At 35.4% G+C, this 22974-nt stretch overlaps 1 protein-coding gene across 4 annotated transcripts in view; it reads right to left on the bottom strand.

Annotated features, from left to right (window-relative positions):
• The window catches only part of LOC100876978 (zwei Ig domain protein zig-8), a 547773-nt gene that overhangs the window by 259795 nt on the left and 265004 nt on the right, over positions 1-22974 (bottom strand). The gene's annotated exons all lie outside the window — the stretch shown is intronic.

The following is a 22974-nucleotide window of genomic DNA, read 5'->3' as shown; positions in this document are numbered from 1 at the left end:
TAGGGATTTGGGCTTAGAGAAATTTGGGAATCTAGGGACTTGGGAATTGAGAAGTTTGGGAATCTAGGGATTTGGTATTAGAGAAATTTAGGAATCTAGGAATTTGGTATTGGAAAAATTTGGGAATCTAGGGATCTGGTATTGGAAAAATTTGGGAATCTAAGGATTTGGTATTGGAAAAATTTGGGAATCTAGGGATTTGGTATTGGAAAAATTTGGTAATCTAGGGATTTGGGATTGGAGAAATTTGGGAATCTAGGGATTTGGGATTGTTGCAATTTGGGAATCTAAAAATTTGAAAATGGTGAAATTTTAATATCTAAGAATTTGTGTATTAAAGAGATCTGAGAATTTAAAAAATAAGCAATTTAAGAACTTAGCCATTTAGGAAACCACGAAATTCATGTACCAAAACATGTATTTCTAGTTCTATATCTGGAAATTTAAAAATTTGACGATTTGAACCCTTTAAAAAATGGAAAATATAAAAATTCCAATATCCCATCCTATTTTGCTCCCAGCACTCTCCAAAATTCACCAAATTTCGATGTGAAAAAGGAATATTGGCTACGCAATTCAATATACCGCCATTTCCAAGACTCTCCGATCCTCAGAGTATCGTTTCCGGTACCATACCGCGAATCTACCGTATTTTTTATTGAAAAAGAATAATACAGACAATGTACCGGAAGTCTGGTTATAATAGAAAGCCGATCGTAACTGAAAGGTTTCGTTTTCGGAAGACACGTAGCAAACAAGCGTAACAACGCGGGTAAATGGTTGTTTGGGGAAGCGTGTACGGTTCGACGTCGCGAAAATAAAGCTCGCCGGCACGAGGCGTCGGTACGATGCGCAAAATTATTCTTTCGACTATGCAACGACGTATCTGCCTTTCAAATAGAGCCGCCACCTCTCTGCACGAGCGTGGAAAAACTTTGTCATTTCCATATATTTTCCCGGACTGGCAGCAACGTCTCTCGGGAAATTCACTTACGCTTTAACCTGAATTTTAAACCCGTTAAATTTTGCTCGCCGTCGCGTGCACGCGTTTTTCCGCCACGCGGAAGAGGAAGTAATCTTGCAGGGATGCTTTGGATGCTCCAGAGATTATAGTTCGAGCTAAATGCTAAACGATCGTCGAAAAAACCGAGTTTCTGTCACGTCGTGTAATTTATGCATGCATGTGCAAATCTAGTGAATGTTGTATGTCGGTGAATTTGGTAGTACAATGTTGGTGCTTGCGAGTTTTTGAATTTTGCGTTTATTTTGGGGATGAAGGTTTGAAATTTGGGGTTTACGGTTTGGGGATTTGGAGATTTGAGGATTTAGGAATTTGGGAATTTGGGAATTTGGGAATTTGGGAATTTGGGAATTTGGGGATTTAGGGATTTGGGGTTAGAGGATTTAGGGATACAGGGAATTAGAGACACGGAGATTTAGGGATACGGGGATTTAGGGATACGGGGATTTAGGGATACGGGGATTTAGGGATACGGGGATTTAGGGATACGGGGATTTAGGGATTCGGGGATTTAGGGATACGGGGATTTAGGGATCCGGGGATTTAGAAATACGGAGATTTAGGGATACGGGGATTTAGGGATTCGGGGATTTAGGGTTCCGGGGATTTGGGAATACGGGGATTTAGGGATACGGGAATTTACAGATATAGAAATTTAGGTTTAGGGGATTTGGGGATTTGAGGATTCGGAGTATGGGGATTTAGGGATATTGGAATTTGAGAATTTGGGTATTTGAGGCTTTGGGGTTAGGAGATTCAGGGTTAGGGGAGTTGGGATTTGAGATTTGGGGATTTAGGGTTAGGGGGTCTGGAGTTAGGGGATTTAGGAACTTGGGAATTTGGGAATTTGAGTACTTGGGGATTTGGGGATTCAAGGTCTTGGTATTTGGGAATTTAGGAACTTGAGAATATGGGAATTTGGAAATATAGGAATTTGGGAATAATGGGATATGAAAGTTTAGGGATTTGGAAATATGGAAATTTGCAAATGTGAGGATTTGGGAATGTGGAAATTTGAGAACGTGGGGATTTGGATATATGGGGATTTAAGAATGTGGGAATTAGTGAATGTGGAAATTTGAGAACGTGGGGACTTTGATATATGTGAATTTAAAAATGTGGGAATTAGTGAATGCGGAAATTTGAGAACGTGGGGATGTGGATATATGTGAATTTAAAAATGTGGGAATTAGTGAATGTGGAAATTTGAAAAAGTGTTCATAATCTCCAAAAACACAAAGTCATTTTTAATTCATTTATTAATAGTGCATTACGCGTTTCCGTAACGGGAACCAAAGGACAACAAAGTGGATGGAAAATAGCGTGATATTTGACGTTTCATAATAATTATAGGTACGCACTCTCGACATTGATTGAACGTTCGAGAACCACTTTACGGATTTAAAATCACGAGATGTCTCGATGATTGACGTATTGCACTCAAACTGGTGAAAATCGTCCCAGTTTCGTGCCACTTCAAAAGATGCGATACAATTAAACGTCATTTTCGCCAATAATCTCTGTCTAATTTATTTAACTCGATCATTCATGCGTTTGGTAACAATGAATTGATTGTTATAGCTTGAGAGGTAATTTATTTATTAACGGATGTGATGTTGGCAAGGAAAACTTTAAGCATTTTTACTAGTTTTTTATATTTATAAATTTTAGATTCTTAGATTTCTAGAATTCTAGGTTGTTAGATTTTTAGATTTTTAGATTTTTAGATTTTTAGATTTTTAGATTTTTAGATTTTTAGATTTTTAGATTTTTAGATTTTTAGATTTTTAGATTTTTAGATTTTTAGATTTTCAGATTCTTAAATTCCTAAATTCTTAAATTCTTAAATTCTTAAATTCTTAAATTCTTAAATTCTTAAATTCTTAAATTCTTAAATTCTTAAATTCCTAAACTCCTATCACCCGAAGTTCCTAACTCTCCAAGTTCCGAAACCCTAAAATATCAAATTAAAAGTATTCCAAATTCAAAAATTCCTGAATCCTCAAATTTCCAAATTTTCAACCCCTACAAATAACCCCTGCACTCAATTCTCCAAATTTAAAAACATCGACCCAAAAAATCCCCAATTTTGAAAAACAACAAATTAAAAAATATTTCAACTCAATGTCAAGAACTGAATAAACAGTTGTCTTCTTCTTTCACATTGTTTTTCTCGATGAAACCAACAACGTCATGTACGTGTTTATCACATATGTTTCTCACGCTGTACCCATACATTTCCCTTCAGTATCTTGGTTGTTTGGTGCAACGAAGCGGGTTACGAAGACGCTCTTATCCGTAGCCGGCATCGTGCTAGCTTGTTGAGACAGTACAAACAAACATTTACGGAAACGTAGCTACTGTTACATCTGATGCAAACAAATCACCGTGTAAACAAACCGTCTACCATGTATGAGAAATGTATATACCGTATCAAGCGGTTTCAAATTGCTTACAGTCACGTTAACGATGCGTTCCAGTCGTTTATGCTGTTATCAGTTACTGAAAGCTCGCCTTTTAAACCTGTTTCTAAGACAGAATTCACCATAAAGCTGATACTGAAAACAAGTCTCGTGATATGTATCTACGAATGGACTAATGAAAGGAGAAATAAAAGGGAGAAGAGTACACTAAGTCTAGAATGTGATAGTACATTTATGGAGCCAGTTGTGTGTACATTTATGAAGCTGATTGTGAAAATAAAATAATGGAAATGGGTAATGGAAATAGGATATGGTTTTATAGAGTTTATAATAAATTGTACACACGAAATCAACGTTAAACTGAACTTTATTTTCTACTATGATCACGGAGGATGTCTGTACTGTACGAAAGCTAGAACTGAAGTGAAAACGAAAAAGAAAGTTTTGAAAAGAAACACCATTGTTGGGTCCTATAGAAAGAAAAACTCAGAGTGCCCATGTGCTTGTTTATTACTTGGCCCACTCCGCAGTGAGAAACTGCAGGCCTTCAATTTCTTGACCTGAGGACTGTCAGGCAATAAAGAAACATTTACAATGCTACGACACTCGACTTGTATTTTGAACCTAGATATTCCAACAATGGGTGTCATGGAAAATTAACTGGTTTGATAGAAAATTTACGGTTGGATGTGATAGTGGTTACTAGGATTTTGACATGTAGAGAAATTTCGATATGAAGATATATGTACATGAATATGGAATATTTGGATATATGTAAATTTGAGGATGTACACATTTGTAGATGTTAATAATTCAAAAATTAAGCTTCAAACCCTATTTTTATAAAGGGAAATTTTGTTCAGAATGGCGTCCTCTATTACCCATTTCAGAGAGTTACTAGTTGTGAGGCACCCTGTATAGAAACTTGAAGATATAGAGATTTGAAGGTATACAAATTTTGAATATTTGGATATATACATATGTGAGGATGTAGACATTTGTAGATGTTAATAATTCAAAAACTAAGCTTCAAACCTTATTTTTATAAAGGGAAATTTTGTTCAGAGTGACGTCCTCTATTACCCATTTCAGGGAGTTACTAGTTGTGAGGCACCCTGTATAGAAACTTGAAGATATAGAGATTTGAAGGTATACAAATTTTGAATATTTGGATATATACATATGTGAGGATGTAGACACTTGTAGATGTTAATAATTCAAAAATTAAGCTTCAAACCTTATTTTTATAAAGGGAAATTTTGTTCAGAATGACGTCCTCTATTACCCATTTCAGGGAGTTACTAGTTGTGAGGCACCCTGTATAGAAACTTGAAGATATAGAGATTTGAAGGTATACAAATTTTGAATATTTGGATATATACATATGTGAGGATGTAGACATTTGTAGATGTTAATAATTCAGAAACTAAGCTTCAAACCTTATTTTTATAAAGGGAAATTTTGTTCAGAATGACGTCCTCTATTACCCATTTCAGGGAGTTACTAGTTGTGAGGCACCCTGTATAGAAACTTGAGGATGTAGAGATTTGAAGTATAAAAGAATAATAGAAATGTGTGCATACATACATATGTACATATACATATGTACATACACATATGTACATACCTATACATGTATGTATAGAGCTGAAAATACAGATATTTAAAGATATACAAATTTGATGATGTAGACATTTGACCCAACTTTAACCCAATATTATTACTGAATTAATATTCTATTTCAAATGATTTTTTTTATGTACGTATTCAATTTTTAGTTGTACATTAACAACAGCCTATATTTGATATTAGCAAAAATTATTTTGTTTATATATCACACCCCTCTACCTCTAATTTTAGCATGTTCTTTATAAACCCTTAGTTAAAAGGTTATATCTAGTTATATCTATAAAAGGTCCTTTATTTTGAAGTCAATGTCCCAAAGAGTTTCACCGTTGAAGGTTTTAAACAATATCTAAACGTAGAATGTAGGGTAGTTTTACTCTGCAGAAGTCCGCATCCGCCTCGATTACGCTTCATTTCCGTGCGACAATACCGAAGGTGCAACCTTTTCGTGCTCGGCTCCGATCGGGGTTTACGGGAAGCGGATTTTCCTCGCGTGTAGAAGCGTTTACGTGCGCGGTGTTCGGCCAACATATCGTGTTCGAGTTCCTGGGGATTGCTGTGTGTTGCAACACTCGCGACGACACGTTAGCATCGACGAGTGCTCTCGCGCTTTTCCGTTCTTCTACCGGATATTGTACCGTGGAAGTGCACGATGAATTTACAGGCGGAGGATATTTACCCACACAACGCACGAGACGATTCTACGCGCGTACGTGCCACGTACAGTCGACGGCAAATCCGACTTCCCTAGGGAAAATCTGACAAACGGACGGAAAGATGCTTTTCACTGATTGATTTTTACGAGGCTCTTTTTTTTACGGATTTCTAGGGAGATTCGATAATTTAGAGATGGATTTGAGCGTTTGGGATTTGAGGGTTTGTTTGGGGAGATAGGAATTTGGGGCGGTAGAGATTTGGGGGAGGAATTTGGTAATTTTTCAATTTGGAGACGTAGGTGTATGAGGATCTGGAGGTTTAGCAATTGTGGGATTTCGGGGATTTAATGGTGTGGATATCTAGGGATTTAGGGAATTAATGGTATGGGAATTTAGAAATTTGGAGAGTTGGGAATTTGGAGAGTTGGGAATTTGAAGAGCTGGGAATTGGGAGAGTTGGGAATTGGGAGAGTTGGGAATTGGGAGAGTTGGGAATTGGGAGAGTTGGGATTTTGGAGAGTTGGGAATTGGGAGAGTTGGGAATTGAGTGAGTTGGGAATTGGGAGAGTTGGGAATTTGAAGAGTTAGGAATTGGGTGAGTTGGGAATTGGGAGATTTGGGAATTTGGAGAGTTGGGAATTTGAATAGTTGGGAATTGGGAGAGTTGGGAATTGGGTGAGTTGGGAATTGGGAGAGTTGGGAATTTGAAGAGTTAGGAATTGGGTGAGTTGGGAATTGGGAGATTTGGGAATTTGGAGAGTTGGGAATTTGAAGAGTTGGGAATTGGGTGAGTTGGGAATTGGGAGAGTTGGGAAATGGGAGAGTTGAGAATTGGAAGAGTTGGGAATTTGGAGAGTTGGGAATTTGAAGAGTTGAGAATTTGGAGAGTTGGGAATTTGAAGAGTTGAGAATTGGGAATTTGGAGAGTTGGAAATGTGGAGACTTGGGAAATTGGAAATTTGGAAATTTGGAAAATTGGAAAATTGGCAATTTGGAAATTTTAGGATTTGGTGACTTGGAGAACTGAAGATTTTGGGAAATAGGTTTTCCCCAAACAATTAATTTGAAAATTCGATAATCAATAATTTGAAAGTTTGAACAACATTAATTAATTTGAAACTTTCAACAAGTTTAAAAAATTAAAATTGTTTGAATGTACATATTTATTTTTTATTTAAAAGACCGTACGTTCTATTGGATTGTACAAGCACCTAACGTACAAGTATGCGTTATACGTGTAAAACAATTTCACCGATACAAGTTCGAGTTTGTTTTCAAGTATATAACATGTCGGGAATATGGAAATTCTATTATGGCTTCTGTGCACTCTCGTGCATTCGCTGCCCGTGAAATTAAATCGCTATGGCGACAATTTTTATTGGCAAACGTTGTCTGTTCCTCCTCAGAAAAAAATTGAGTGTTGTATAAATCGTTAGTGTCAATTTTTATCTAAATGAAAATTTAATATTTTCTTAAAAATCTCCTATTATTCTTTTTATAAGAGTATATGTTCTTCAATTTTCATTATGACAATATTTTCTGTTTCAAGTATGTAATCAAAAATTATTTATTAGTAATTTCGATTTTACGAAATCAAAACTCCTAACCAAAAACCAATCGCATCAACAAAATATTCCATAAACAAAACTTGAACATTGCTTCCATATTTAATTACCAGTTGCTCAAACCTCTTTCTTGTCCAGAATTACTGTTCAATAACGTTCCAAAGAAACTTGTCACCAATTCAAAACAATAACAACTAACCAATTGAACTCGTAACAATATTTCAACGACTTCCGCGCCCTCGAATTAATTCGACATCAAAAACAAGCATCTCATAAAATTCAACAATTACTTTCATACAGAAAGGATGAACCCGACTATGCGCAGAGATACTTTATCTTCTGATTTATGTTTCGGTTCACAACCGCGAACCACAAGCGACGTTCATTTTCAACTCCGGCGTTCGCAAAATTGGAAAATTGGCACAGTTTTGGATAAATTCCGGCGGAAGTAGCGACACACGGTCATGATTCTCTTGGTAAAATAAGAAAAATAGCACGAAGGCAATGGAAACTGGTATACGTTCGTTGCAGAGTTATTTGAACGCGTTCGGCGTTGGCGTACCCGTAAAAATACGTTTGGCCAGCTGCCAGTATAGACAATTTGCACGTAAATATACGTCTGGTTGGTCGGTTGAACGGTTGATTTAACGTTACCAATTTAGTCCCGCGAATTATTGTCGACCTTTGATAATGGTGTTGCTCGTGTCGCAAGACGAAGTATAATTGCCAGTTGTTACTTTTGATTTCGGCTATTGATGGGATGGGAAGGTTCCGGATGAAGAATATAGAGCAGTGGTGTGCTTCACATGTGGGGATGTGGAGACAGAGATGTTTTGTAGACTATTTTGGAGGAATTTTTGAAATTTGGAATTTGAGAAATTCAGAAATTTGCAATTTGGGATTTGAGAAAGTTGGGGAATTTGGGGAAATTGGGAAATTTGGGGAATTTGGAGAATTTGGAGAATTTGGAGAATTTAGGGAATTTAGGGAATTTAGGGAATTTAGGGAATTTGGAAATTTGCGATATGGAAATTTAGGAATTTGGGAAACTTGGGATTTGTGATTTGAGATTTGAAGAATTTGGGGAATTTTGGGAATTTGGAAAGTTGGAGAATTTGAGGAATTTGTGGAATTTGGGGTATTTGGGGAATTTGGGGAATTTATAGAATTTAGAGAATTTGGAAATTTGGAATATGGGAGATTAGAGATTTGGGAAACTTGGAATTTGGAGAATTTGGGGTATTTGGGGAATTTGGGGAATTTGGGGAATTTGGGGAATTTAGAGAATTTGGAAATTTTGAATATGGGAGATTAGGGATTTGGGAAACTTGAAATTTGGGGAATTTGGGGAATTTAGGGAATTTGGAAATTTGCGATATGGAAATTTAGGAATTTGGGAAACTTGGGATTTGTGATTTGAGATTTGAAGAATTTGGGGAATTTTGGGAATTTGGAAAGCTGGAGAATTTGAGGAATTTGTGGAATTTGGGGTATTTGGGGAATATGGGGAATTTAGAGAATTTGGAAATTTGGAATATGGGAGATTAGAGATTTGGGAAACTTGGAATTTGGAGAATTTGGGGTATTTGGGGAATTTGGGGAATTTAGAAAATTTGGAAATTTGGAATATGGGAGATTAGGGATTTGGGAAACTTGAAATTTGGGGAATTTGGGGAATTTAGGGAATTTGGAAATTTGCGATATGGAAAATTAGGGATTTGGCAAACTTGGGATTTGTGATTTGAGATTTGGAGAATTTGGGGAATTTTGAGAATTTGGAAAGCTGGAGAATTTGAGGAATTTGTGGAATTTGGGGTATTTGGGGAATATGGGGAATTTAGAGAATTTGGAAATTTGAAATATGGGAGATTAGGGATTTGGGAAACTTGGAATTTGGAGAATTTGGTGAATTTGGGATTTGGAGAATTTAGAAAATTTGGGGAATTTGAATATGTGGTATATGGGAAGCTAGAGATTTGGGAAATTTGGAATTTGGGGAACTAGGGGAATTTGGAAAATTTGGCGATTTGAAAATTTAGGACATGGGAGATTTGAAATTTTAGACTTGAAAAGTTGGGGAATTTAGAAATTTGGGACATGTGAAATTCCCAGAAATTTGGGAATATCCAGATTCCTGAATCTAACTCCGCAATTCCTAAACTAGTAAATACAACAATTTTGAATTTCACAAATTTGAAACTACATAATGTAGACTCCATCAAAGAATTCAACAACAAAACGAATATAAAACCTTGAAACTGACGAATTCGTTTCACCAGTAGTATACTTGCCCGTTCATTTACGGCGTGACCATTTCTCATAGGCGATCTAACGGCCGCGGATCTTGACCTACGACATCCTGTGTACTTGGTATCGCGATTCGCTCGCAGGATTTCCAAATAAATTGACCAGCGTCGCCGTCGGCGGTTGTTTATTTTCGAAATTAAATTGAATTGGCCCATAACTTGCCGGTCTATTAGCCCTGGGGACCGGGCTAGTTTGCTCGTAAATCTCCGGAGTATCGGGTCTCTGGGTGGTGGCATTCGCGTACACGCGAATCGACGGAGATAGAGGCATAAAGAGAAACAGAAACAGGGAGGAGAGAAAGAGAGAGGGTTGATATCGCGCGAGAAAGATGAAAGAGGGGTTGGAAACGATAGGGATGGGGGGTTGCAGGGTCGGTGTGGGGATTCGATTCGCCCCCGACAATGCGTCCGGAAGCTCCCAGGAAATACATGGGCGTGGTGCCGAGATAAATGTACTCTTGCATTTGCATAGTTACCTCTCGGTCTCCGTGTCCTCTCGGCTTTCTCTCCTTTTCAGATTCTACGGGGTGTTAAAAGAAAACCATTCAATATTTATGCGTTGCACAAAGCGCGATACTGATGCTGTTATTGTTTCATACGCCGGCGATATTCGCTTGATCTCGCGGAAGATTGTGTACTTTGTGCGAAAGATATGATTTATGCACCTTTTTTGAGGAAATTTCATTTCGTCATTTTATTATTTCGTTATTTTAATAAGTGTGTTGAATGTACAATTATTTTCAGTGATTATTGTAATGCATTACCGTACGTCGTTATGTGTAATCATATGTGCAATCATGTGTGTAATCATATGTGTAATCATATGTGTAATCATATGTGTAATCATATGTGTAATCTAATACAACATGTGTAGTCGTATACTTATGTGGATGTAGTAGTCTTATGATATATTGTAGTCATCATTAATGTAATAACTCTATATTGAATTTACTGCTTTCGATCATTATAACACATTGTAATGTCATGCTTCATGATGTGGAAGCTTATACATCACATGTGGAATCAAATACATCATGTATAGTCATACGGTTATGTGAATGAAATAGTCTTATAGTATATTCTAGTCTTCATCAATGCAATAACTATATCAAATTTACTAGTTTCAATCATTATATTACTTAATAATGCCATGCTTCATGATGTGGAACCTTATACATCACATGTGTAATCTAATACAGTATGTGTAGCTTTATAGCTACATATAGCAATTTATCAAAATATGACATGAAATGTAAAAATGATTTTTATCACAACGATTACTAATGTTGCAATTACAGATTGAATATACAAGAATTTATTGGTGACTGTACGAAAACTCAATGACGTTTAAAAGGAGCGCTGTTTATGAACTCTGAAGTGAACGCCTCATATGAGGAGGCCAGTTAATTGATCGTGATGCTTGCCAGTTAATTGACCGTGATGCTTATAGAAATGTTTATGTCTCAAAAATGATTCATTCTATTAATGTCCATTAAAAGATTCGATTCATATAATATGTTCTATGAGATAATAGTTCCTTTTAGAAATTTGTACAATAGTTCCTATTTAACACCCTATATACACGCAACCGTTTATCCTTTCTCTGAATACTCTTTTTCACTCTCCGTTACGTTTTGCTGCTTCGCGAAATCCTTGAGAACATCTGCAAAATCGGGTTGCATAAGCCAGCAAATCTAACTGCTCGGTAGATTCTACGATTTTGAACCGGAAGATATTTTACTTAGAGATGCCAACTCGTAAGCAGACTGCAGATGTTTATGCATTTATGATAATGCGTTAACATCTACAAAGTAAACACGAATCGTGAAATCTATAGGTAGAGAGAATCTCAGATTACATGATTCATTTATGTTTCCATATATTATGAATGATTTATTCATACTTTGACGTATCATAAATAATTTACTTATATTTTAATAAATCATATTTGGTTTATTCATATTTCATAATATCATATTCACATTTCATATATATCATAAATTATTTAGTTGTAGCTTGATATAAATATGGACTCCCTAAGATGATTTTGTTTGAATTTTTATTAAGCTACGTTCGTTTTTCACTTTTATGCAAACTGGTTTCTCGTGTTACCATTAGTCGCAGTATCTATATGTTGAACCTACCGCGCGATTTCGCTCTACAGGTAGTAATTTTTAGTAATTTCATAACCGTGAAAATGGGAGGCACGAAAGAGTTCACAAGATATATACGTCAATTCTGTCAGGTTCCACTTCACAAGGATGAATGTTTCATAAAATATCACACCCCGACAAAAACTAGACACGTGAATAAATAACTTTGCAAAATTTTATCAAAAATAGTGTTGATTTAATAAAACCGCAACGCTTCAAAACCATACATACATGTTTATTCAATTCTCCTAAAAAATGGCCGGAAACCGAGAAAGAGAAAAAACAACCCGTCGCTGAGTGTTAAGCAAGTTGATTGTTATGAATTTTGCCTATGAAATACAGTTTGCTGGCTTGTTGCGCGCCGTTTAAAAGATGTCCCTCCTCGAAAGCACCGCGTCGGAGATCCTGAGAGATATTCGGATCAGATTGGCAGGTCAAGTCACGATTTCGAGGAAGCAGGAGCAGAATACTCGTGGTGTGAATAGTTGGGGATTAAATTGAGTGGTGCGACGCGCGCGCATTGCAAGGACCGCATAATGCGCCGTGACCTGCTGAGACCTCGCGTGTAAAAGAGATTTTATGCAAATAGAGCGTACTCACGACCCTATGTTACCAATAACACAACGATATATCTTACCCATTTCATTTCTAATAACGGGTACTAGCAGTTTCGACCCTTCGTCTTCGACCTCGAAGCATCCCCGGGTCGCATTAACCTTTCCTGCGTGTTCCTCCGCCGCGCGAAAGCTCGTGTCGGTCGGCTTACATCGTTATTCTGTCCGCTTAATTTCTTTCGTACCGCAAGCAGAGACGCTCGTCGAAAAGCTACAGGGTAGCTGAAGAGACTCGTCAGAGAAGGAAACCCACGTGGGACCAGATTAGCCTATATCTGGTTACAACCCTTTCGACGTACTACACGAAGACGACATCGGCATTGCGTACGGCTTCATATTGTGTAGATACTATCGTTGTTAAACATCGACAGAAGTATGTCGTTCGATTGGAAACCACCCGAACAAAGAGCTTTTCGTTCAATCGATTACGCGTCTCTGATTCACTCCTTTTAATTTGTACTCCGACGAACGGATATAAACTGTCGTTCATACCTTGCGCCTGTGTTACAGCAGTTTGTTTGAAACGTTCGAATATTTTCTAGTTTTTATTTTCAACTATTTTTTATTGTCAGCTTTCAAATATTTTTGAACATTTTATAGATTCTATCTACTTTATCTATTTTATACAGATATTTTTGAATATTTTTGAATGTTCCGAACACAAATATTTCTTTGTTTAGAAACGTTCGAATATTTCCAAATATTTTGTACATTTTCCACTTTTGTTGTTTCAGCTACATATTTTCAAATATTTCTGAATGCTTCGAAAAATTCAAATGTTTCGGAATATTCAAATATTTTCAAATATGTTAAAACATTCAAACGTGTCAAAAATGTGAACGGAACAGAAAAGCTTGATAGATAAAAATTGTACAATAGCAATGGAAATATACTGCACCCTTGTTTATTTCATTTTACGATGAATATTGAAACGTCCTATGAAGATAAAAATTCATATACATTATTTAAGTTGCAAATAAAATATAATTGTGTACTGTGCCTTAAACCATTTATTATTTTAATCCAACATTTTACTTTGTTTGAATTAAACAAGATATGACTTGTACTGTTCAATTATTCTAAATAATATTTTAATTTACTAATACAACATGGACACACATTATTATATCGAACTTCCCAATAATACAAATTTAGAGAAAATATTAAGAAGCGAAAACATCTGATGAAAGACTGGAACATTATCCAAGTTAGCAAACGTATCACAATTGAAGAGAAAAACAAAGAGGCATAACAGGATAACAAATCTCCAGCAGAATCCAATATAACCGTTCACACGTGTCAGTTTTATTTTCTCAACGGCGAGAATCGTCGGATGGAAGAAATTAATCCACAATTCGTTCGATTCCATTTCTTAGGATGGCCAAGGCTGATTAATCGAAGAGACGGCTGATTTATACCGCGAAATCCGGAAATCCGTGGGTGGACAGCGCAGCAATTTACGAGCCATCGATAATCCAGCTTGACTAGGCGATGGAAGAAAACGAGAATAGGGTTGCAAGACAGAAAAAAAAGAGAGAGAATAAAACAAGGAGAAAAAAAAACCGGGAAAGTTGATCGGCGGTGGTGGAATATTTGACGCTGGATGATATGGGTTGCGTTAGGTGAACGAAGGACGGTATCCTGTATCGCGAGCGTTGATAGAAATGCAAATTCGTGTCGGATCCCGTTGAATTCGCAGAAACGCTGGATCGAACGGGTCTATACGCGGATATGCAGCAGATTTTCACGGAACCAATTACACGTGTGATGAGCAACACGCTAGCTCTGTGATTAGGATATGGCGAGCGTGCGAGGGAAATGCCGGTAACCGTCTATCGACAGCTGACCGGAATAAATATCGGTGTCCGATAATAGGTTAGCCTTTGCGGCGGATTTAAGTGATAAAGAAAGGATTTTTAGGAATATTCTTTATTTTGTGTAAGGACTGCAAGTCTGATTTTTGTGGGAAAGATGTGACGGGTGGGGAAACCACTTCTTCATTTTTAGGGATTTTTGAGGATCTGTAGATTTTGGGATGGGTTTAGGATTTGAGGATCTTGGGATTTAGGAACTTAGGGATATATTTGAGGGTTTGAAGGTTTGGTGATTTGGAAATTTGGAAGCATAGGAATTTGGGGAGATAGGTATTTGACTATGGACTGAGATTTGGTGGATTTTGTATTTGAGAATTTTGGGATTTGGAGATCTTGGGATATGGGGATTTAGGGATATATTTGAGGGTTTGAAGGTTTGGTGATTTGGAAATTTGGAAGCATAGGAATTTGGGGAGATAGGTATTTGACTATGGACTGGGATTTGGTGGATTTTGTATTTGGGAATTTTGGGATTTTGGGATCTTAGGATATGGGGATTTAGGGATATATTTAAGGATTTCAAGATCTGGTAAATTTATGTATTTAGGAATTTGGGAGCCTTGGAATTTGGGGAAACAGGTATTTGACTATGGTCTGAGATTTGGTGGATTTTGTATTTGGGAATTTTGGGATTTGGGGATATCAAGATATGGAAATTTAGGAATTTGACAGTTTAGCACTTTTGGAATTTAAGAATTTAGGAGTCTAGGAATTTAGGGACGTAGGTATGCAAATATGAGTAGAGATCTGGTGGATTTCGTATTTGGAAATTTTGGAATTTGTTACATTTTCTATTTAGGGATTCTGAGGTTTAGAGATTACCAAATATGAGAATGAGAATTTACTAGTTTAGCAATTTTTAAATTTAGGAATTTAGGAGGTTAGTGATTGGGGATGTCGACATCTAAATATGGGTTCAGACCTAGTAACCTTCATATTAGATAGGATTTGAAGATTTCGAGACTTGGAAATTCAAAAATACGATTCAAAAATAATTATACAATAGAATTCTTGAATAATTATATAATTACATAAATTGTATAATAAATTATATAAACTGCATTTCATTTTACCCTTAACCTATCCTTAATGCAATTACTAAATTAATTTTTTGACATTTTGTTATATTGCATCGGTATCACCAAAAGCAATCTATCGCTTATTTATTCTTATTCTTGCTTATGTATTACTTATGTATTTCTTATTCTTACTTATGCATTACTTATGTATTTCTTATTCTTACTTATGTATTGCTTATGTATTTCTCACTCTTGCTTATTATTTTGCTTGTGTATTCTTATTTAACCAAGATTTAAATCTCAGCGTAAACCATTATCGAAAAACAATTCCTCAAGAAACACACGTGATTCTCAGAATCCCATTAAGTGAATATTTTATTCCACACACGCGTACGTGATTTCGCGTAACAGTAATGCGTGTAACGTGCCCACCTTTAAACCCTCCAAGTACCGCCTCAAAATCGGTATTGATACAAAATATCGAAAAGTGTGCATAGAACTATATCGATCGGTTTCACCGCAGCACGAAAAAGGACCGTTTATCAAAATTCCAGTCGCTCTCGCGATTACGTGTCGGTTCGACAGTTATACCGATTTCGAACACGTCGCAATTAATAACCACGATCGGTAGCCGTGTATTCGAGTGTAAAAGTTCATACAGAAGTTAATTAATCGTGTTCTGTCCACTCTAACTGGTACACAGATGTTACGCGGATATCGTTCGCCATTTTGCGGATCGAAAACTAGTTTGAAAGAAATATCGAAAGGAAGTAAAACCGGTACTTCTTCTTTTGATTTCTTTCAAATCTTTCCTTCTGGGATATATATATACGTTCTCTGTTCCGAAGCAGACTTTGTAATTCTTTCCAGGTCTTCATTCGTGCGATTTTCTTGGCTCATACTTTTTCCTGCCACTCGTTCCTCTCATCTCCGTTTCCTCTTCCGCCATTTCCATATCTTTTCTATCTTATCGCTGTTTCATACTATCTCTCTATTTTTCAGTCACCTACCGCTTATTTATTCGCGTTTCATTTTCCTTTCAGCTCTATCATTTCCTTTGTTCTGCGAGATAGCGAAAGAACCGCGGACGCATTTTTCGCTACCGAGAAGTCACGGGTCGACCACACGCGTCGAATATCGATCTCGTGACACCACTTTGCGGCGAGTGTGTCTCGTGACGAGAGAACGAACCAGCGAAGCTACGCGCTCGTGAATCGAGTATCGACTGCTCGAATATTTGCCGTTGTAAATATTGCCGGCGTATGAAACACGGCCGTTCGCATTTCAGTTCTCCCTGTTCGCGAATTTGTTATATAAAAACTACAAATTTTTCACTCGTTACAATTCTACCTCGAGCTGTACAGAATTTTATTACTGATAACTGCTACTGTTGATCGATATTTATTACATTGTTAAAACAAAGCTACATTCATTTATTTTTTATCGAATTTTATGTTAATTTAAACTCACTTTCAAAATATTTTTTTTTTGTTCAATCTTTGAAGTTGATGTAATTAAACATAACGCTGGAATAATTAGTAATAACTCAACAAAATTTTAATTTTGTGAAAGTTCAAGAATTTGTTTTAGGTTATGTTAGATAGTTTGAAGTCATACATCATGTTAGGTTAGGTTGAGATAAAATTATACATATGTCAGGTTAAGTTATGTTATATAGCTTAAAATTATACATATATCAGATTAAGTTATGTCAGCATAATGTTATACATATATCAAGTTAGGTTAGGTTCAATAACCTCAAATTATACTCATATAAAATTACATCTATATACAAGTTGCATTAAATAGTTTAGAATTTATGAAGTTAGGTTATGTCACATTAAGTCAAAAGTTCGAATAAAAATAAAAATTCAATCACTTTGACTCACTTTAATGATATAATCAATATTCATCGATAATGTCACCTAACTTCTTGAAGTACTCCTCGTATAAAATAGTTAATAAGTTCAAACAAAATTGCTGAACTAACATTTAATGCATTATAAACAGCACTTATGCTTACATAGTACAAGTTTTCAATTTACTTTTTTAATTCAAGTTTTCAAGTTTTGCGTCCAATTTTTATAATAACAAAAATAAGTTTGATTTGTCATCTTTTTAAGATTGTGCACACTGATTATAATCATTATTATTATTAGATATTTAATCACATTTCGTAAACTATTTGATAGTTGTGCATGCGTTAATTAACCCAGAGGACCTCGTTATACACGCGAAATCCATATGTAAAGTTTCTTTAATCGATTGCCAATTTCGCCCACCGGGCTATGTATTACCAGGTCCCCGAATACTGCGTGTAATACCAGGATGTCATGCTTCGAAATAGATTCGATGACTTCCGCCTCCGCGAACGAGCACGTCACGTCGATACCAAGTCAATTCCAATATCAAACTGATAAAGAGGCACCTTTACTATGCTTCGATGTAACAATAGATAACTAATGATTTACTCGTTAACGTTCACATATGTGACACAAACTTATTAAAATTTAATTTAAAACATTTTTCAAACTTACTAAAATTTTGTTTATTTTTGTCACTTATTAAAATTTTGTTCATCTTTGTCAACTTTATCGAAATTTAATTTATGAAATTTGTCAAACTCATAAAATTTTGTTTATCTTTCCCAAATTTATTAAAATTTTGTTCATTTTTGTCAAACTTATTGAAATTTAATTTATGAAATTTGCCAAACTCATAAAATTTTGTTTATCTTTTCCAAATTTGTTAAAATTTTGTTCAGTTTTGTCAAAGTTTTTGAAATTTAATTTATAAAATTTATTGAACTTACAAAATTTAGTTTATTTTTTTCAAACTTACTAAAATTTAATTTTGTAAATTTGTCAAACATATAAGATATACTTTGTCTTTGACAAATTTATTGGAATTTAATTTCTTAAGTTTGTTAAACTCATAAAATTTAATTCAACTTTGTCAAACCCATTAAAATTACATTTATCAAATTTGACAAACTTATAAAATTACATTTATCAAATTTGGCAAACTTATAAAATTACGTTTATCAAATTTGTCAAATCTGTTAATTCTGTCAAAATGTATGTATGTGTACATATTGTGTATGATTCACCTGTAAATATGTGATACTTTGAAAAGTATAGATACTACATTTATTTAACCTTGCAATGACCTTCAACAGTCATGTGAAGGTCATACATAAATCTTCAAAGAAAGCAATATGTTCTGCTATTGTAAATTAATTTTAAATAAAAAAGGAAAAAGAACAACAACAAAAATTGTGGACAGTTTGTGACATTTTACAATTGACAAGATATTTCTTAAATTAGTTAGAAATATTTCATGAATCTATATTTTTGACACTGCAACCCCATAGAAAATTTACATTTGCTACAAAATACCATGAAGATTCAGTTCACACAAAAGAACCGCAATAAAAAAATTGACATGATGTTCACATAATTATCGAATGTCACCAGATGAAATAAATCTCACATCATTTATATACTATACAAATTGTATACATTTTATCAGGCTTCCAGATCCGAATTTCGCAGCTGGAAAATTTGTAAAACTTCCGTCGCACATGGCCAGCATTTTGGAAAAAGATCGGAAGAGGAACGCGAAGCAGGGTTTTCGTTCTACATTCGAGTTTTCATTCTATTTTCGTCGGAATAAAAATCAGAACGCGCACAGCCAATACGAGGTGGCCACGCAATTATTCCATCGCCGGGAACGAAGGGAAACGAGAGGTAAAAAAAAGGAGAGAAATTTTCGCAAACGATACCGTGGGAGCGGAATTCTTTTATTTTTTTTAATTCGCCAACGATCGAAGCTCGTTCCGCGGAAGCGTAGCATCGATTCGTCGTGAATTCGACCGAAAGCAGGGAACTTTTCAGAGAGCCGTTTCCACGCGGCAATTTCATTCATTATCGCGACTCCATTAAACCACTTCACGTGCAGCGAAATATCATTCCTCACGGCCAATTTTCCGTGAAACTATTAGACCTGTAACGACGTGCCTCGTCGCTTTACGAAATTGGTAAATAATTACGCGGGACGAAGCAATAACGGGGGTGTGTACGCTCGAGGAAGCAGCGGTTCCTCGTTATAAAATAAATTGGATATATCATTTTTATGAATCGCCCCGTGTCTGGGAAAACAGCCATCCCTTTCCCCGTGTGTGTACGCTGGAAAATTGCAAAAATGTTTACCATGTTAATGGGACGGAATAAAAATATCGTTTCATGCTTCCGCAGAATTGTATTGGCTCTTCGTGCTTAATTTTAATTCACCGTTACTGTCCGTGTTTCCTACGAAAAATGAGCTTATTACAATTTTTATGCTTCATCCTCGTATTTCCTTTTCGCAACATCGCAATATTTCTGCCGGTTGTTCTACAAATATACGATTAATATTTAAGCGCTTGATTTCCTTGCTGCAAACTTTTTTCTATGCAGGACGTCTTGCAATTTTTTACCCACTTGTAGCTGATAGAACTGATTTAGAAATATGACATGCAAAGTTGCAGATACAGAATGTAGAAATTATGAGGACATAAAGTAATCAAGAAATTTAAAGAATTGGAGAGTTGAAGAATTAAATGTTTGAGGATTTAGAAGTTTGATAGCCAAGAAATTTGGAGATTTGTAGAGTTACATGCTTCAGAAGTAAGGAAGTTTATGAATTTATATAATCAGAAATCTGAAAACATGAAGATGTAGGAATTTAGAGATGTACAAGTTTAGTAACAGAAATTTTTAGATTTGATGAGGTACGTTTTTGAGAACTAAGACAATTTATGAATTTATATAATTAGAAATTTAAGAACATAGGGATGTAGCAATTTGGAGATGTGTAAGTTTATTAACCTAGAAATTTGGAGATTTAGAGACACATGCTTGAGAATTAAAAAAATTTATGAATTTATATAATTAGACATCTAAAAATATGATGATCTACGAATTTGGAGATATGCAAGTTTAGTAACTTAGAAATGTTTAGGTTTGAAGAATTGCAGGCTTGAGAATTAAGAAAATTTATGAATTTATATAATTAGAAATTTAAGAACATAGGGATGTAGCAATTTATAGATGCATAAGTTTAGTAGCCTATAAATTTGAAAATTTAGAGACACGTGCTTGTCTGAAAAAAATGAATTTATATAATTAGACATCTAAAAATATGATGATCTACGAATTTGGAAACATGCGAGTTTAGTAACCTATAAATTTGAAGATTGAGAGTCACATGCTTGAGAACTGAAAAAAAATGAATTTATATAATTAGACATCTAAAAATATGATGATCTACGAATTTGGAGATATGCAAGTTTAGTAACTTAGAAATTTTTATATTTGAGGAGTTACATGCTTGAGAAATAAGAAAATTTATGAAATTAACTAATTAAAAATCTAAGAATGTGGTGATCTAGGAATTTAGAGATAAACAACTAATAACCTAGAAATTTGGGAATTTAGAGAATTATATGTTTGAGAACAAGGAAAACTTATGAATCTAATTATTTAGAAATCTGAAAATATGAATTTTAGGAATTTGGAGATATAGAAGTTTAGTGACCTAGAAATTAGGAGATTTGCACAATTACATGCTTGAGAAATAGAAAATTTTACAATTATAAATATTAAAAAATCTAAAAATATGATAACTTGAAAATTTGGAGATGAAAAGTTTAGTAATCTAAAAACTTAGAAATTCGAATAATTACCACCCACTTAAAAACTTGAACTTGGGAATCCAAATACTTGCAAATTAACAAACTTCAAAGGTAAAAATTAAAAATTTGTAAACATGAAAATTAAAAAATTTGCAAACGTCAAAATTAAAAAAATGTTCAAATATCAAAATTGAAAAATTTGCAGCCGTCAGTATTAAAAAAGGTGTAAACATAAAAATTAAAAAATTTAAAAATGCAGAAATTTAAAAACTTGTGAACTTAAAAATAAAAAATTTGACATTCCAAAACTTCTTATCCAAAAATTCCCAAAGCCTTGAAAGTAGGTCAAACCACAGCAAAAGTACACAAACATTTTCATCTTATAAATAAATCCACCGAAAAAAGTCGATGTATTAAGAAGAAAATTCAAATCTCAACACACTCATTTCCGATGAACGCGTTATGAAGCAGCGCCGCATCGATTGAATCGCTGCGGTTGAAATGAAAGGAACGAAGTTACCGGTGCACGAATCGACCGCTTTAAAATCGTAAAAACCGTGGCGAATCTCGTGGCCGGTTTTCTCAAGACTGTTCAAACAGTTTCCGTGGATAAATCCCATTCGAGATTGTAGATAAGCGTGAATAAAATCGCGCGATTAGCCTAGTTGCATAATTGGCGGCGGTCACCGAAATTGTTGCAGTTTCCCGCGTCGAATTTATGCGAGCGGGTAAAATATTCAGCTGGTCTGATAATTAAGCGGTCGAATTGAACGGCCGCGTTACCAATTAATTTTCTATCGGCGAATAAAGGCGGCCACCTAGAAATCGTTAAATTGGAATAATTGCTCGCCGTGAAATACCGTTCGGCGACGAGCGTAACGATCGTCCGAGTGTATTTGTTTAAACAGGTTTAAGCGTCCCGCGGGAATAAAAAATTAGTTTCGCTCGAAACGGGATTACGTATCAAATGTTACGCGAGCGCGATAAGCCGGCGTTAATTTATGAAACAACGGTAATTTTGTTTTCAATTTCCTCCGCTTTTCTTTGGCCTACCGAAACGTTATCGAATATTTAAGCGTTCGCGTTCAATAAACCGTACGCTGCCGACGGAATAACAACGGTTGAAATAATTAAGCTTGCCGAGATGAATTATAGCGGAGTTAAACGCGCTGTTATGATCGTAATGCATTTTCGGACGCACACTGAAATTAACGGGAAATTTTTCGCTATCCAAGTATTTCACTGGGGTTTCATTAGACTGTTTGATATTCAATTCTCGTTAAAACGGTTCGACTTTCAAATTCCTCGCGTTTTACGGTTAGGTTATGATATGCACTTTGATTTGATGGTCTTTTCTTAACGTTCGTAATATTTTATACTTGATGAAACCACTTTTCCACGAATTTGGGGTGGGATGATTTGTTCTTTTCTTTAACTATCTTGTTATATACAAAATTAAATTATTTTTGGCTTGTTGGAAGTAACGGACAAAACAAATGAACTGCGCTATGCGCGTCCGAACACGCATCACGATGCTTTGTCCTACAGTTACAGTTTTACCTTCGTCTACGAAGCACCGCGCATTTTGTAAAGACATTTTTATATTATTAAAGTATTTTCCGTTCACCTCAGCACTGCAGTTTATTTTCCTGGAGCTAATCCTAACAGGTTATGGGCCCAGACACATTCTGGTCGCGTGTGGAAAATTAAACGAACATTTTTTAGTACGACGAATTTAATTCGCGATAGTGCAGTGAGTGTGAAAAGTTGTGAAAAGTTAAAGTTTTTGTCAAGATGAGTTCCTCAACTTCAGTGCGCATCGAACCACTCGGAAAAGACAATTACGACACGTGGAAAATTCAAGTGGAAGCTCTACTGATAAAAAACGACAACTGGAAGTACGTTAATGGCAATAAAATACGACCCGACGTAACTCAGGGCGAAGCGGCAACACAATGGGACGAAGCGGACGCAAAGGCAAGATCCGATTTGATATTAGCAATTAGCCCGTCCGAAATTAAACAAATTAAAAATTGCAAGACA

Source organism: Megachile rotundata, chromosome 5, assembly GCF_050947335.1.
Source record: "Megachile rotundata isolate GNS110a chromosome 5, iyMegRotu1, whole genome shotgun sequence".
Classification (NCBI taxonomy): Eukaryota; Metazoa; Arthropoda; class Insecta; order Hymenoptera; family Megachilidae; genus Megachile; species Megachile rotundata.
Note: the sequence above shows the minus strand (reverse complement) of the source record. Positions and strands in the feature narration are given on the sequence as shown.